Source organism: Tenrec ecaudatus, chromosome X, assembly GCF_050624435.1.
Source record: "Tenrec ecaudatus isolate mTenEca1 chromosome X, mTenEca1.hap1, whole genome shotgun sequence".
NCBI lineage: Eukaryota > Metazoa > Chordata > Mammalia > Afrosoricida > Tenrecidae > Tenrec > Tenrec ecaudatus.
Genome location: NC_134548.1, coordinates 31,085,222 through 31,097,792, shown reverse-complemented (window position 1 = coordinate 31,097,792; position 12,571 = coordinate 31,085,222). Strand labels below are relative to the sequence as shown.

Here is a 12,571-nt window from a genome sequence, read left to right as displayed (position 1 = left end):
AGCTCCTCATTTTCCCCCTCCCTCCTTGTTCCCCCCTTCCTCATGAAGTCTTGATAATTTATAAATTATTATTTTGTCATATCTTTCCCTGTCCGACGTCTCCCTTCACCCACTTTTCTGTTGTCCATCCCCCAGGGAGGAGGTTATATGTAGATCCCTGTAATCGGTTCCCCCTCTCCACCCCACCCTCCCTCCACCCTCCCATTATCACCACTCTCCGCACTGGTCCTGATGGGATCATCTATCTTGGATTCCCTGTGTGTCTCCATTTCTTATCTGTACCAGTGTACATCCTCTGGCCTAGCTAGATTGGTAAAGTAGAATTGGAATCATGATAGTGTGGGAGGAGGAAGCATGTAGGAACTAGAGGAAAGTTGTATGTTTCATTGCTGCTACACTGTCCCCTGACTGGCTCCTCTCCTCCCTGCAACCCTTCTGTAAGGGGATGACAGTTGCCTACAGATGGGCCTTGGGTCCCCACTCTACACTCCCCCTCATTCACAATATTTTTTTTCTTTGATGGCTGATACCTGATCCCTTCCACACCTCGTGATCACACAGGCTGGTGTGCTTCTTCCATGTGGCCTTTGTTGCTTAAGAGCTAGATGGCCACTTGTTTACCTTCCCTTTTCATTCCTTTGTGGACTCAAGGCATCCATAAAACCATCCACATAAAACTCTCTGACCTGTCTTTTGCTGCATAACAAAGCACATGAAAGCATGGTAGGTTTAAAGCAACAACCATTTTATCTCATTTTGTGTTTTTGTTTTTTTCATAATTCTGTGGCCTGACTTCGTTCAGCTTGATTACTCCGGTTTTGTTTGTTTGTTTGGCTTTGGTTTTGCTTGTTTTTCCCTGATGGCAGCGAGAGTCATCTAGGACATCCACAACATCTCACTGTCCTTGACTGGCCTTTGGTGTTGTCTGTGGTCTCAGTTCCCTGCCATCTTGCCTGCCTCTTCCTGTGATCTGAGCTTCGCACAGCATAGCGGTAGGATTCAGAGGGAGAGTTGTCCAAGAGCAAAACTTCTAAATGGAAGGAAGAAAAACACAGCCTATCTCCCTGCAAGTCAAATATATAATACCTTGACCATATCTGTCATGGACCGAATTGTTTTCCCCACTCCTCCCCTCTTCCCCACACCCACCAATAGCTGTTAGAATCCGAATCCCTAAACCAGAGAATGTAATCCCTTTGGGGAACAGGGGTTTCTTTGTTATCTTAATAAGGCCATATCAATGTAGAGTGTGTCCTAAACCTGCTCTCCCCACAGTCATATAAAAAAAGAGCAGCTTAGACACAAAAGTGAAGCATATATGAACACTAGGAAAGAAAAATGTTATGTGAGGATTGTCATGGAACCCAAGAAAAATCTGGCCCTGATTTGGCCTTTTAGCCTCCGGAACTGTAAGAAAATAAATTTCTGTTATTTAAAGACACTCACTTGGGATATTTCTGTTGTAGCATGCTTTCACACAAAAACTAATTTATCAGTTTCCTTTTCCCTGAAAGAAGTCTTGCAGTATAAACAGTAAATAAAAAACGGTGTTGATGTCAAAAATGTGAATTCTCAAGAACTTTTCTAACAACTATGAGAAATTGATAAAACATGCATGGCAGAAACTGGATTGCTCACTGAATATTGCGTGTTTTCCTCCCTGTATTTTCCAGTTTCCCTTGACATTGGATTGGGCTGAAGTGCATATAACTTCTGGCCCAAGGCCTTTAAGAGTAAGTGGAAGCTCTTGCTGTTTTTCTCCTTGTGTGCTGTTGGAAGGGATGGCGTCGGAGATGGTGGTCTTGAAGGCTGGAATTTCACCGTGCCTATAAATTCACTAGTGACAAAGCTAGGCACAAAGGTCCCACTAATTTGAAAAATTCAAAACAAATAAAGATATAGAGTTAGAAAGTAGATTATTAGTAGTCAGGGACTATGGGAAAGGCAGATGGGGAATGACTGCTACTGGGTTGTTGTGGGGGTAGGGCTAGCCCCCCACAGCTAATCACAGGTTCGGTGGGCGCAATTGTATGGTTGGGATATGTAAAGATTATAATAAAGTCATAGAGAGCATGAGAGATAGAAGAGAGTTTGAAATAATGGAGTCAGACACATGTCATGGTAGCATGCTCACCTTAGTCCCACTTGGTGGTTCACGTGGAGATAGGGGGGGAGGGAAAGGAGGACAAGCGGAAAGGGAACAGGGGAGTGAGGACGGGAGAGGAGAGGGGGGGTCAATGAGAGGCCAAGAGGGGAGACAGAGAGAGCTCTTTATTGCTAACCCAGGCCTATATACCTTTGGGGGGTCATGAAAGCCCCCTAATTATAGGTAAAAATATACACCACAGGAAGGTATTGCACTATAGGTAATACAGCAACGAGAGGGGGACAATCTAGGGATATACACACAATAGGAAGAGAGGGATTGGGGGTAAACATGTGACAAGATGGGCGAATCCTAGATTCAGGATGACAGCCTAACTTTGGATGTCACTCAGCCGGTTTGACCTATTCTCTGGATCTCCATAGAAACCATTATTTGTGGGTTTAAACCCCACCTATAGGCACCAAGCTAATGGTCACAAGCCTTTAGGGAGAAGTAGCCCATTGTCCTTAACAGCAGGGAGCGGGTCCTACCTGTGGTGGGACCAGACACTAGTCTGGCAACTGACTGCCTTCAGGGAGGATGTCTGTAAGCATCTGACCTCCCATCCTATGCTGGCAAATAGCCTCTAATGTTTGGTATGTCTTTGGGGGAGACAAAGCTGGGGAAAAGTATGTTTATAATCCCACAATGACCCCTTTTATATGTATATAATAGCAGTGGAGTCAGAAGCCACTTGTAACCCCATGTGTCAGAGGCTACCTGCTCTGTAGGTTTGCCTTGGCTGTACTCTTTATGGGGCATCAGGCCTGGAGAGTCACTGGGTGAGTTAAAACCCACCTTCTAGTTAGCTGCCAAAGGCTTCCCCTTTGGGTCACCAGGGATTCTTTGAAAATGAGTAACTAAGTTTATTTGGGGGTTGATGGAAACAGTTCCATGAACACACACACACACACACACACACACACACACACACACAAACTACTGACATGTTCAATGGATACATTGCATGGCATATGAATTAGATCTCAATAGTGGTGTTTTACATAGATCCCTGGTGGTACAGTGTTTACCCTTTGAACTGCTAACCATTGGGTCAGCAGTTTGAACCCACCCCCACTTAGCGGAATAAAACCAGGGCTCTCCACTCCAATCAAGTGTTACAGTCTCAGAAACTCACAGGGGCAGTTCTACCTTGCCCTATAGGGCCACTGTGAGGTGGTATTGACTCAATAACAGTGAGTGAGTGAGAGAGTGAGTGCTGTTTATGATCTTAAAATTATATATGCGAGGGAGGGGGGGAAATGAAGAGCTGATGTCAAGGGCTTAAGTGGAGAGCAAATGTTTTGAGAATGATGAGGCTAACCAATGTACAAATGTGCTTTGTACAATTGATGTATGTATGGGTTGTGATGAGTTGTATGAGCCCCCAATAAAATGATTTTTAATAATTATGTATATGTGTGTGTATATATAGATATATATAATTTCATCACCAAAAAAATGGCTGCTGAAGGCCGAGCCCCCGTTCCTGGAACTTGGCGCAGGCACCGTTGGAAGCCACCGTTCGGAGCCCACAGCGCCTAACGGTCAGGACATCCAGGTCCTGACGGCCCCTATATAAGGAGGTCAGTCGTTGCTTGGGCATCCCGCTCCCTGCCAGGGTTCTAAGCGCAGTCTGCTAGGCCTGAGCCAGTCCCCAAGCCCAGCACCCTGGGTATGATCCGCAGTGCCCGTCGCACGGGCCGCCCGCACCCTCGCCGCTGCCCGCTGCGCCTGGGCCGCGCAGTCGCCTCCTGGCCCATGCTGCCCGCCGAGGAGGCGCCCCCGCAGCCGTCGCAGGTGCTGCAGAACTACCACCAGGCATGCGAGGCGGCCCTCAACCGGCAGGCCAACCTGGCGCTGCACGCCGCCTACACCTTCCTCTCCATGGCCTTTCACTTCTACCGAGAGGACGTGGCGCTCACCTGCCTGGCCGCCTACTGGCAGCGCCAAGCCAGCAAGGCGCGCCAGCAGGCCGAGCTGCTGCTGCTGCTGCAGAACCAACGTGGGGGCCGCGTCGTGCTGCGCGACATCCCCAAGCCCGAGACCAACGACTGGGGCAGCGGGCCCCAGGCCCTGGAGCGAGCCCTCCACCTGGCCACCAGGGTGCAGCAGGGTCTCCGCGACCTGCACGAGCTGGCGGCCGAGTGCGGCGACCCGGAGCTGTGCGACTTCCTGGAGGGCCGCTGTATGCACCAGCAGGCCAAGTTCCTCAAGGAGCTGGGTGAGCACCTGAACCACGTGCGCTGGCTGACTGACGACAACGCCCGCCTGGAAGAATACTTCGACACCAAGTTCAGCTTCGAAGACAGCGACAAGGAGAACCAGTTTGGAGACCCGGAGTGACTTCCAGCGCCCCTGGTGCTGCACAAGAATGCAGCAGTCACAGCGAGTTCACTTATCTTTCAATAAAGTGACTTGCTCCCTGAGCTAAATAAATAAAGGTCTCCTGGTCATTCTTATGGGGTGGATAGGGGAGGGATGAGTGGGTTGGGGAGGGTGAGGGTGAGGTGGGTGGGTAAAGTGGGTGGGATGGGATGGAGAGGGTGAGGTGAGATGGGGTGGATGAGGTGGGCAAGGGAGGATGGGGGTGGATGAGGTGAGGTGGTGTGGAATGGAGAGGGTGGGGTGAGGTGGGGTGGATGAAGTAGGGTGTGATGGGGAGGGTGAGGTGAGGTGTTGTGGGATGGAGAAGGTGGGGTGGGATGGGGAGAGTGTGTGGGGTGGGATGGGGAGGGTGAGGTGAGGTGTGGAGGGTGAGGGTGAGTGGGGTGGAGTGGATGAGATAGAGTGGGAGGATGAGGTGGTTGGCAGGAGATGGGGTGGGATAGGGATGGATGGGTGAGGTGGAGGGGATAGGGAACATAGGGCAGGATAGGGTAGGGTGGTGCTTGGGGGACAGTGCATGCATGTGCTCAGTAAAAGGATAAGAACATGGCCTGAAATTCATGCTCATGCTTACCTGGGGTGGGGTGGTGGTGGAAAAGGAATGGGCTTGGACAGGAACTATAATAAAGGAGACTGAGTTTAGTTTAACATTTTTAGTTGATTACATATGCAAATGTTAATGTGTGCAGTTTCTGGGTAGTGCCTGGTCTTGGCAACAGGGACTCCATTTTGAATCCGGTGCCTTTAGGTTGGCTCTCAGAATTCACCTCTCATAGACCTCCCTTTCACTGACCTCCCCCTCCCCTGCTCAACCTTCAAATTCCTGGAGCCGGCTCCTCCCTGAGCCAGAATGTTTTCTGAAGATATGCACACTCCACTCTAGCCGTCCTTGGCATATAGATAAGGTCAAAGACCTTCTCCCTTCGGAAGCACCTGTGTGCACAGATCCTCCCCAGCTTGGACCCTTCCCAGCTGTGCCTGCCAGCAGGGGTATAAAACCCACAGCCTAAATTTCCCAAAGTGCGGTTTCAATAGCTCAATTCCCTGAGTTGCTGAATCTGCCCGCAAGCCTCCCAATAAAGCCTGCTTCTAAATTTTGCCGATTGGATCTTTGGTTCTGTTTCGCGACCCAAAATTCCTTACAGCTAGCAAGATGGGCCTACCTCACCTGGAACCGTGCCTGGCAGAACAGCATTTTGCTCCCTCTGAGTAGCAGGCTTTCCCAGGCAATACTCATTGCCACAGAACGATTTCCTCTCATAGTGGCCATATAGGACAGACTAGAACTGCCCCATAAGGTTTCCCAGTCTGTAAATCTTTACAGAAGCAGACTGCCTCCCTGAGGGAGACTAGCCTTTTGAGTGAGTGCTTAACCACTTAAAGTAACCATGGCACTCTGAAAACCCAAGCTTTTTATTTACTTCCCTGTGTTCAATTTGTGTATGGACTTCAGGAGCTAGGAGGACAGGTATTATGATCGTGCCTTGACTAGGAAACAAAGGCAAAGTCACCCAGGTAAGAAGTGATGAAGTGGGGACATCAATGTGGATCCTTCAGATAGCAGATCCCATGCTTTTGCTGTACCCTGCAGGTATATCAATCAATGGGTTAAGCAAGAAGATGTGGGGAGACTGGGAACCCAGCCATATAACCAACCCCTGAAGATAAAGGAAATCCCCACCCTCAAAGATAGCCCCGAGATCACAGTAAACTTCCCTAAATACAGGTGTGTCTTCGAGCCTAGGATGAGGGTGACTTCTGAACCTCAGCCAAAAAATCCTTCCCATGCAAAAGAAGCCTTCAGAATTAAAAACAGACTGTACAAGCGGAAACAGGGCATTTCACAAGCAGGTTTGACCCATGTACACCTGAAACCCTCTCTTCAGGCTCTCTCCCCCACACAGGCAGCAAACCTGTGACGGAGTTGTCCCGGGCTGACTGCCTGACAGACGCAACAATACCTAACAACAATTTGGGAAGAGCGCAGGATGAGACACCCCCAGGATGCTCCTGAGAGTGCACCATCCACTCAGTGAGGGTAAGTGGCTTCTCTTCGGGCCCAGTTGCTAAATGGGGTGGCAGCAGGTGCACTGATGTTCGAACCCAGTTCACGTTAAAGCCTGGACAGAGAATCCCTGGAGTTCTGCTGAGCACAGTACATTATAATCTATGTACTGAGGCATTGCCTGTTAAAAGCAATGGGATTGGACAAGCTTCTCAAATGAAGACCAATTTGGCCTCTCTTGATAGATGGGCCCCTCTTTGTCTCATTTTCCCCTTTCCTGTCATTTAGAGAAACTTTCTGGGAGAAAGTTGAGAAGTCCATTTAGACCTCCATCTTTTAAAATTTTTCTCTGGAAGAGATTTCCGTAGCTCGTAAAACTGGAAGCAAGTTGGGATGACACATGACACGCCAGCACTTCTTACAAGGCACTACTTGCCGAGTGTCGGACTCCACAGCTTCGCGGGAACAACCCCTGGCAGGACATCTGGGGAAAGCGTAGCACGGTTGTTCATGCCTTTGTGTGCTCCTGAAAGAATAACATGAATATTCTAAAGTCCCTTCTTTTCGTTCCGTTTTGAACTAGTGGAGCAGTGATAGAGGAAGGAAGAAGCACTTAGACTGATGAACTTTGTCATGGTTATACTTTTTCTTTCTTTTTAACTTTTTTTTATTGGCATCTAATTCACAGTCATACAGTTCAGTCACATCAAGAAGAGTTGTGCAATCTTCATCGCAATCCATTTCAGAACATTCTCTTCTTTATCATACTCATCCTTATTAACTCCTCATTATTCCCCCGCCCCAGCCTCCCCTGCCATACCCTCAAAACCAGTAATCCAGCTACTGTCTCTGTAGCTTTACCTCGCCTGGATTTCATACACAGAAAAACATTGAAAACAAACTAACAATAAAAAAAGAAAACGGGAAAAAAATCTTCCATTGAAAAGCAGGAAATACTAAAAAAAAAAACTAGAGCAAATTTAAAATGGATCCAAAGAGGAGATCAAATGACATTACATTTAACCCGTTGCCTGCCATAATCAACGACGATACATCGTGGCAGATAACAATGCCGGGATCAGGAGGGATTCACTGTAGGCTTAATCCATGCATGGCCCCTGCAAAAGGATTTTGGGTTTCTGCTGTTGGATGGGATTTTCATTTTTATTTTTTAATCATTTTATTAGGGGCTCATATAATTTATCCCAATCCATGCACACATCAATTGTGTAAAGCACATTTGTACATTCACAGCCCTCATTAATCTCAAAACATTTGTGCTCCACTTAAGCCCCTGGCATCAGCACCACAGTTTCCCCCCCTCCCTCCCCATTCCCCCCTCCCTCACGAACCCTTGAAAATTTATAAATTATTATTTTGTCGTATCTTAAACTGTCCGCCGTCCCCCTTCACCCACTTTTCTGTTGTCTGTCCCCCAGGGAGATAGTTATATGTAGATCCTTGTAATCAGTTCCCCCTTTACACCCCACCCTCCATCTAACTTCCTGGTATTGCCACTCTCAGCATCGGTGCTAAAGAGATCATCCGCCTTGGGTTCCTTGTGTTTCCAGTTCCCATCTGTACCAGTGTACATCCTCTGGTGTAGCCCGATTTGTAAGGTAGAATTGGGATCATGATAGTGGGGAGGGGGGCAGGAAGCATTTAGGAACTAGAGGAAAGTTGTATGTTTCATCGTTGCTACATCCCACCCTGACTTGCTCGTCTCCTCCCGGTAACCCTTCCGTAAGGGGATGTCCAATGGCCTACAGATGGTTTTGGGTCCCCACTATGCACTCTCCCTCTTTCACAATGATATGATCTTTTGTTCTTTGATGACTGATACCTAATCCCTTCGACACCTCATGATCACACAGGCTGGTGTGCTTCTTCCATGTGGGCTTTGTTGCTTCAGAGCTATATGGCCACTGGTTTACCTTCAGTATATCTTTTGATAGCCGGGCACCATCAGCTTTCTTCACTACATTTGCTTATGTACCCATTTGTCTTCAGCGATCGTACTGGGGAGGTGAGCACACAGTGATATGATTTTTTGTTCCTTGATGCCTGATATTTGATCCCTTCAGCACCTTGTGATCACGCAGGCTGGTGTGCTTCTTCCATGTGGGGCTTTGTTACTTCTGAGCTAGGTTATCTCAGTTATACTTTCTAATGTCTTCACTTTGCCCATTGGGCCTCTCTCCAAAATTCAAAACGAAAACTGTTGCCTTTGAATCACTTTCTGACTCATGGCCACATCATCTTGTGTATTACAGAGTAAAATTGCTTCATTGGGTTTTCCTGGCTGTGATCTTTATGGAAGGGGGCCCTGGTGGTGTAGTCATTGTTTAAGGTCATTGCTGCTACCCAAAAGGTGGACGGTTCAAACCCACTAGCAGCTCTGTTGAAGAAAATACTACCAATTTGTTTTGGTAAAGATTCAACCAAATGCACTGCCATTAAGTCCCTGCTGACTCATAGTGGTCCTATAAGAAGTGGAAGAACCACCCCTGTGGGTTTCTGAGACTATAACTATTTAGGAGAGCAGAAAAGCCCATCCTTTTCCTACAGAGCAAGTGGCGGATTTGAACTGATGACCTGTGGATCACAGCCCAATGCATATCCATGACTATGAAACCCTAGGAAGGTAACTCTGTTTTGTCATATGGGGCCATTAGGAGTTGGAATTGACTTTATAGAACACAACAAAGATGAGGCTGTCTACTCCCATAAAGGCTAAAGTCTCAGAAACCCAGATGGGCAGTTCTAGCATGTCCTATAGGGTCACTATGAGTCAGAATCTACTCGATGGCAGTGAGTGAGTGAGTGAGTGAGTGAGTGAGTGAGTGAGTGAGTGGACAATCAGACTGTTTCCCATGATGCTACTAGGTGGGTTCGAAACCATTTCTTGAAGTCTCCCATGTTATTGTCCTCCACTACAGTATAGCTCTCCAAAGGGGTAAGAACCTTCTTGTAAATGTGTCCCCTCTTTCTGCCCTGGGAATCCTCATAGATTTTCTAACCTCGTGATAAATTAATGTTCAATAGTTAGAGTGGATTGTGACTTGGTTTCCCAAGCCTCAAAATTCCTACTCTGAAACCTTGGCCATGCCTAGTTGCTTGGGGGACACAGTGACTGTTGCTATGGGTACTGTTGTCTCAGGCAATGATAATATCAGAACAGACGAAGGGAAGATGATAAGAATTTTTAAATTCATCATAGGCTTAAGCACAGATTCAAATCAACTGTGTTGAATAATTTACCTAGGTTGGGGGGAGGGGAAATCCTCACTGTATCACAAAAGGAAATTTCTTAATAGATGGTTGTCACTGACAACTTGTACTTCATTTTCCAGAAAAAAGGAAAAGTACTTTTTACCTGAGAATTGTGTGACAAGCAGTACGAAGCACCTATTAATTTCTCTAGGATCTTTGTTACCCTTGAATTTTGTTCTAAATTTCTGATTTCTAAATTCTCCTATATTTTTTTTTACCATTTTCCAGGATTTTTATTTATTTTTTTAAACAATTTATTAGGGGCTCATACAACTCTTATCACAGTCCATACATATACATACATCAATTGTATAAAGCACATCCATACATTCTTTGCCCTAATCATTTTCCAAGCATTTGCTCTCCACTTAAGTCCTTTGCATCAGGTCCTCCCTCATGAGCCCTTGATATTTTATAGATTGTTATTTTGTCATATCTTTCCCTATCCGGAGTCTCCCTTACCCCCTTTCTCTGCCGTCCATCTCCCAGGGAGGAGATCACATGTGGATCCTTGTAATCAGTTCCCACTTTCCAACCCACTCACCCTCCACTCTCCCAGCATCGACCCTCACACCCCTGTTCCTGAAGGTATCGTCCACCCTGGATTCCCTGTGCCTCCAGCTCCCATATGCACCAGTGTACAACCTCTGCCCTATCCAATCCTGCAAGGTAGAATTCGGATCATGGTAGTTGGGGGGAGGAAGCATCCAGGATCTGGGGGAAAGCTGTGTTCTTCATCGGTACTACATCGCACCCTGATTGACCCACCTCCTCTCCTAAACCCCTCTATGAGGGGATCTCCAGTGGACGACAAATGGGCCCTGGGTCTCCACTCTGCACTTCCCCCTTCATTCAATATGGTATATATATATATATATATACACACACACACATATACATATATATATTCTTCTTTTTTTGCATGATGCCTTATACCTGGTCCATTTGGCACCTCGTGATCGCACTGGCTGGTGTGCTTCTTCCATGTGGGCTTTATTGCTTCTGAGCTACATGGCCGCTTGTTCACCTTCAAGCCTTTAAGACCCCAGACACTATCTCTTCCTATAGCCGGGCACCATCAGCTTTCTTCACCACATTTAGTTGTTCACCCACTTTATCTTCAGCGGTTGTGTCGGGAAGGTGAGCATCATAGAATGCCAATTTCATAGAAGAAAGTATTCTTGCATTGAGGGAGTGCTTGAGTGGAGGCTACCTTAATACTAACCTTATAAATATATGCACATAGATCTATTTCCCCATCCTCATTTATAAATATATTTGCATATGTACATGTCTTTATCTAGACCTCTGTAAATGCCCTCTGCCTCCCAGCTCCTTCCTCTATTTCCTTTGACTTCCCTCCTGTCCCAGTATCATGAGCAGTCCCCACAAGGGTTTCAGCAATTCCTCTTAGTTACATGACCCTTGATCATGTCCAACCGGGCCTCCCACACCCTTCTCACCACCAATTTGGATCGCTTGTTGTTCCCTTGCCCCTGTGTTTGTTAACACCACTACCTTTCCCCCCACCTCCCTATCTCCCATGTCCCCATGGAACTATCGGTCCCATTGTTTTCTCCTCCGATTTTCCTTCCAGCCTATCTTATTTAGACAGACCTGCGGATATAGTAACATGCACAGAAACAAGACAGAGCACAACCAAGCAACAATATACAACAAAACAACAACAAACCAATGACAAAAACAAAACAAAACACAACAAGATAGAAAAGCTTGTAGTTAGTTCGAGGATTGTTTGTTGCCCTTTAGGAGTGTTTTCCAGTCCAGTCTGTTGGGGCACCATGCCCTGGCCCCAAAGTCTACCTTCAGCTTTCCCTGGGGACCTTGCCACTCCATTCCCTAGGTGTTCTGTTGCACCCCCTTGATGTTTTGCCTCAGTGTGATGGATCCAATTGGATACAATTCCCTCACTGTCTCCAGTGTTGTCACCCATAGGGCTATGGATCAGTGAGGGACGTCCTGTCTCATAGTTGGGCCGGCCATGTGGTCCTCTCTGTCAACTGGCTGTTCTAATTGGGAACATCAACCTCCTGGCCTGGTGGGCCATGATGTGCTCCACTCTCTCCTCCTGCCCCTTCATCTGCTCCCGTGTGCTCCGATCAGATATGTCCCTTTTCCAGAGCTGTAGATTCAGTGCCATCCTTTGATATAAATTCTTCTGAGAGGAGGGGCAGATGTCCCCTTAGAAGTTGGGGTTGGGGCTGGCCCCCAGACTTCTCCACTGGTTCCCCACTCCATGCTGGGATGTTGTATTCACATCTTGGAGCACTGGGTTGAAGTCTGGTCCTTCTTTCCCTGTGGAGACACAAACAATACCCTCCCCTTGGTTGGATTAGTGCCCTGTGCCCCCTCTACCCTTTTCTTTTTTATTATTATTGTTTTTTCCTTTCCCCACCTCCTTCTTTAGTTGTCTACCATGTATATCCCAGTATTTGTTCTGGTCTCTGTCACATCACCTCGTCCTCCCCCCAGAAATATTTGCATGCCGTAGCTTTTTCCCTATGCCCCATTTGCCTTTTTTTTTTTTTTAAAAAAAGCTTACTTCACCAGCCTTTGAAGTCTTTCTATAAGTAAGTCAATGCTATCTTTAGGGCTGTTTTCTCTTTGTTGCCCTCTGAGTGAGGTTGTTCTATGTGGTGGTCTCTTATTTATGCTTGGTGAGTGTGTTCTTCTGCCCATACTGGGTTGGGAAGGATCTTTTATAGGGCTGGGTTTCTTCTAATGTATTCTTTGAATTT

General features: G+C 46.9%; 1 pseudogene; it reads left to right on the top strand.

Annotated features, from left to right (window-relative positions):
* The first annotated feature begins 3,823 nt into the window (after positions 1-3,823).
* Positions 3,824-4,492, top strand: LOC142433257 (ferritin heavy chain pseudogene; annotated as a pseudogene).
* The last annotated feature ends 8,079 nt before the right edge of the window (positions 4,493-12,571 follow it).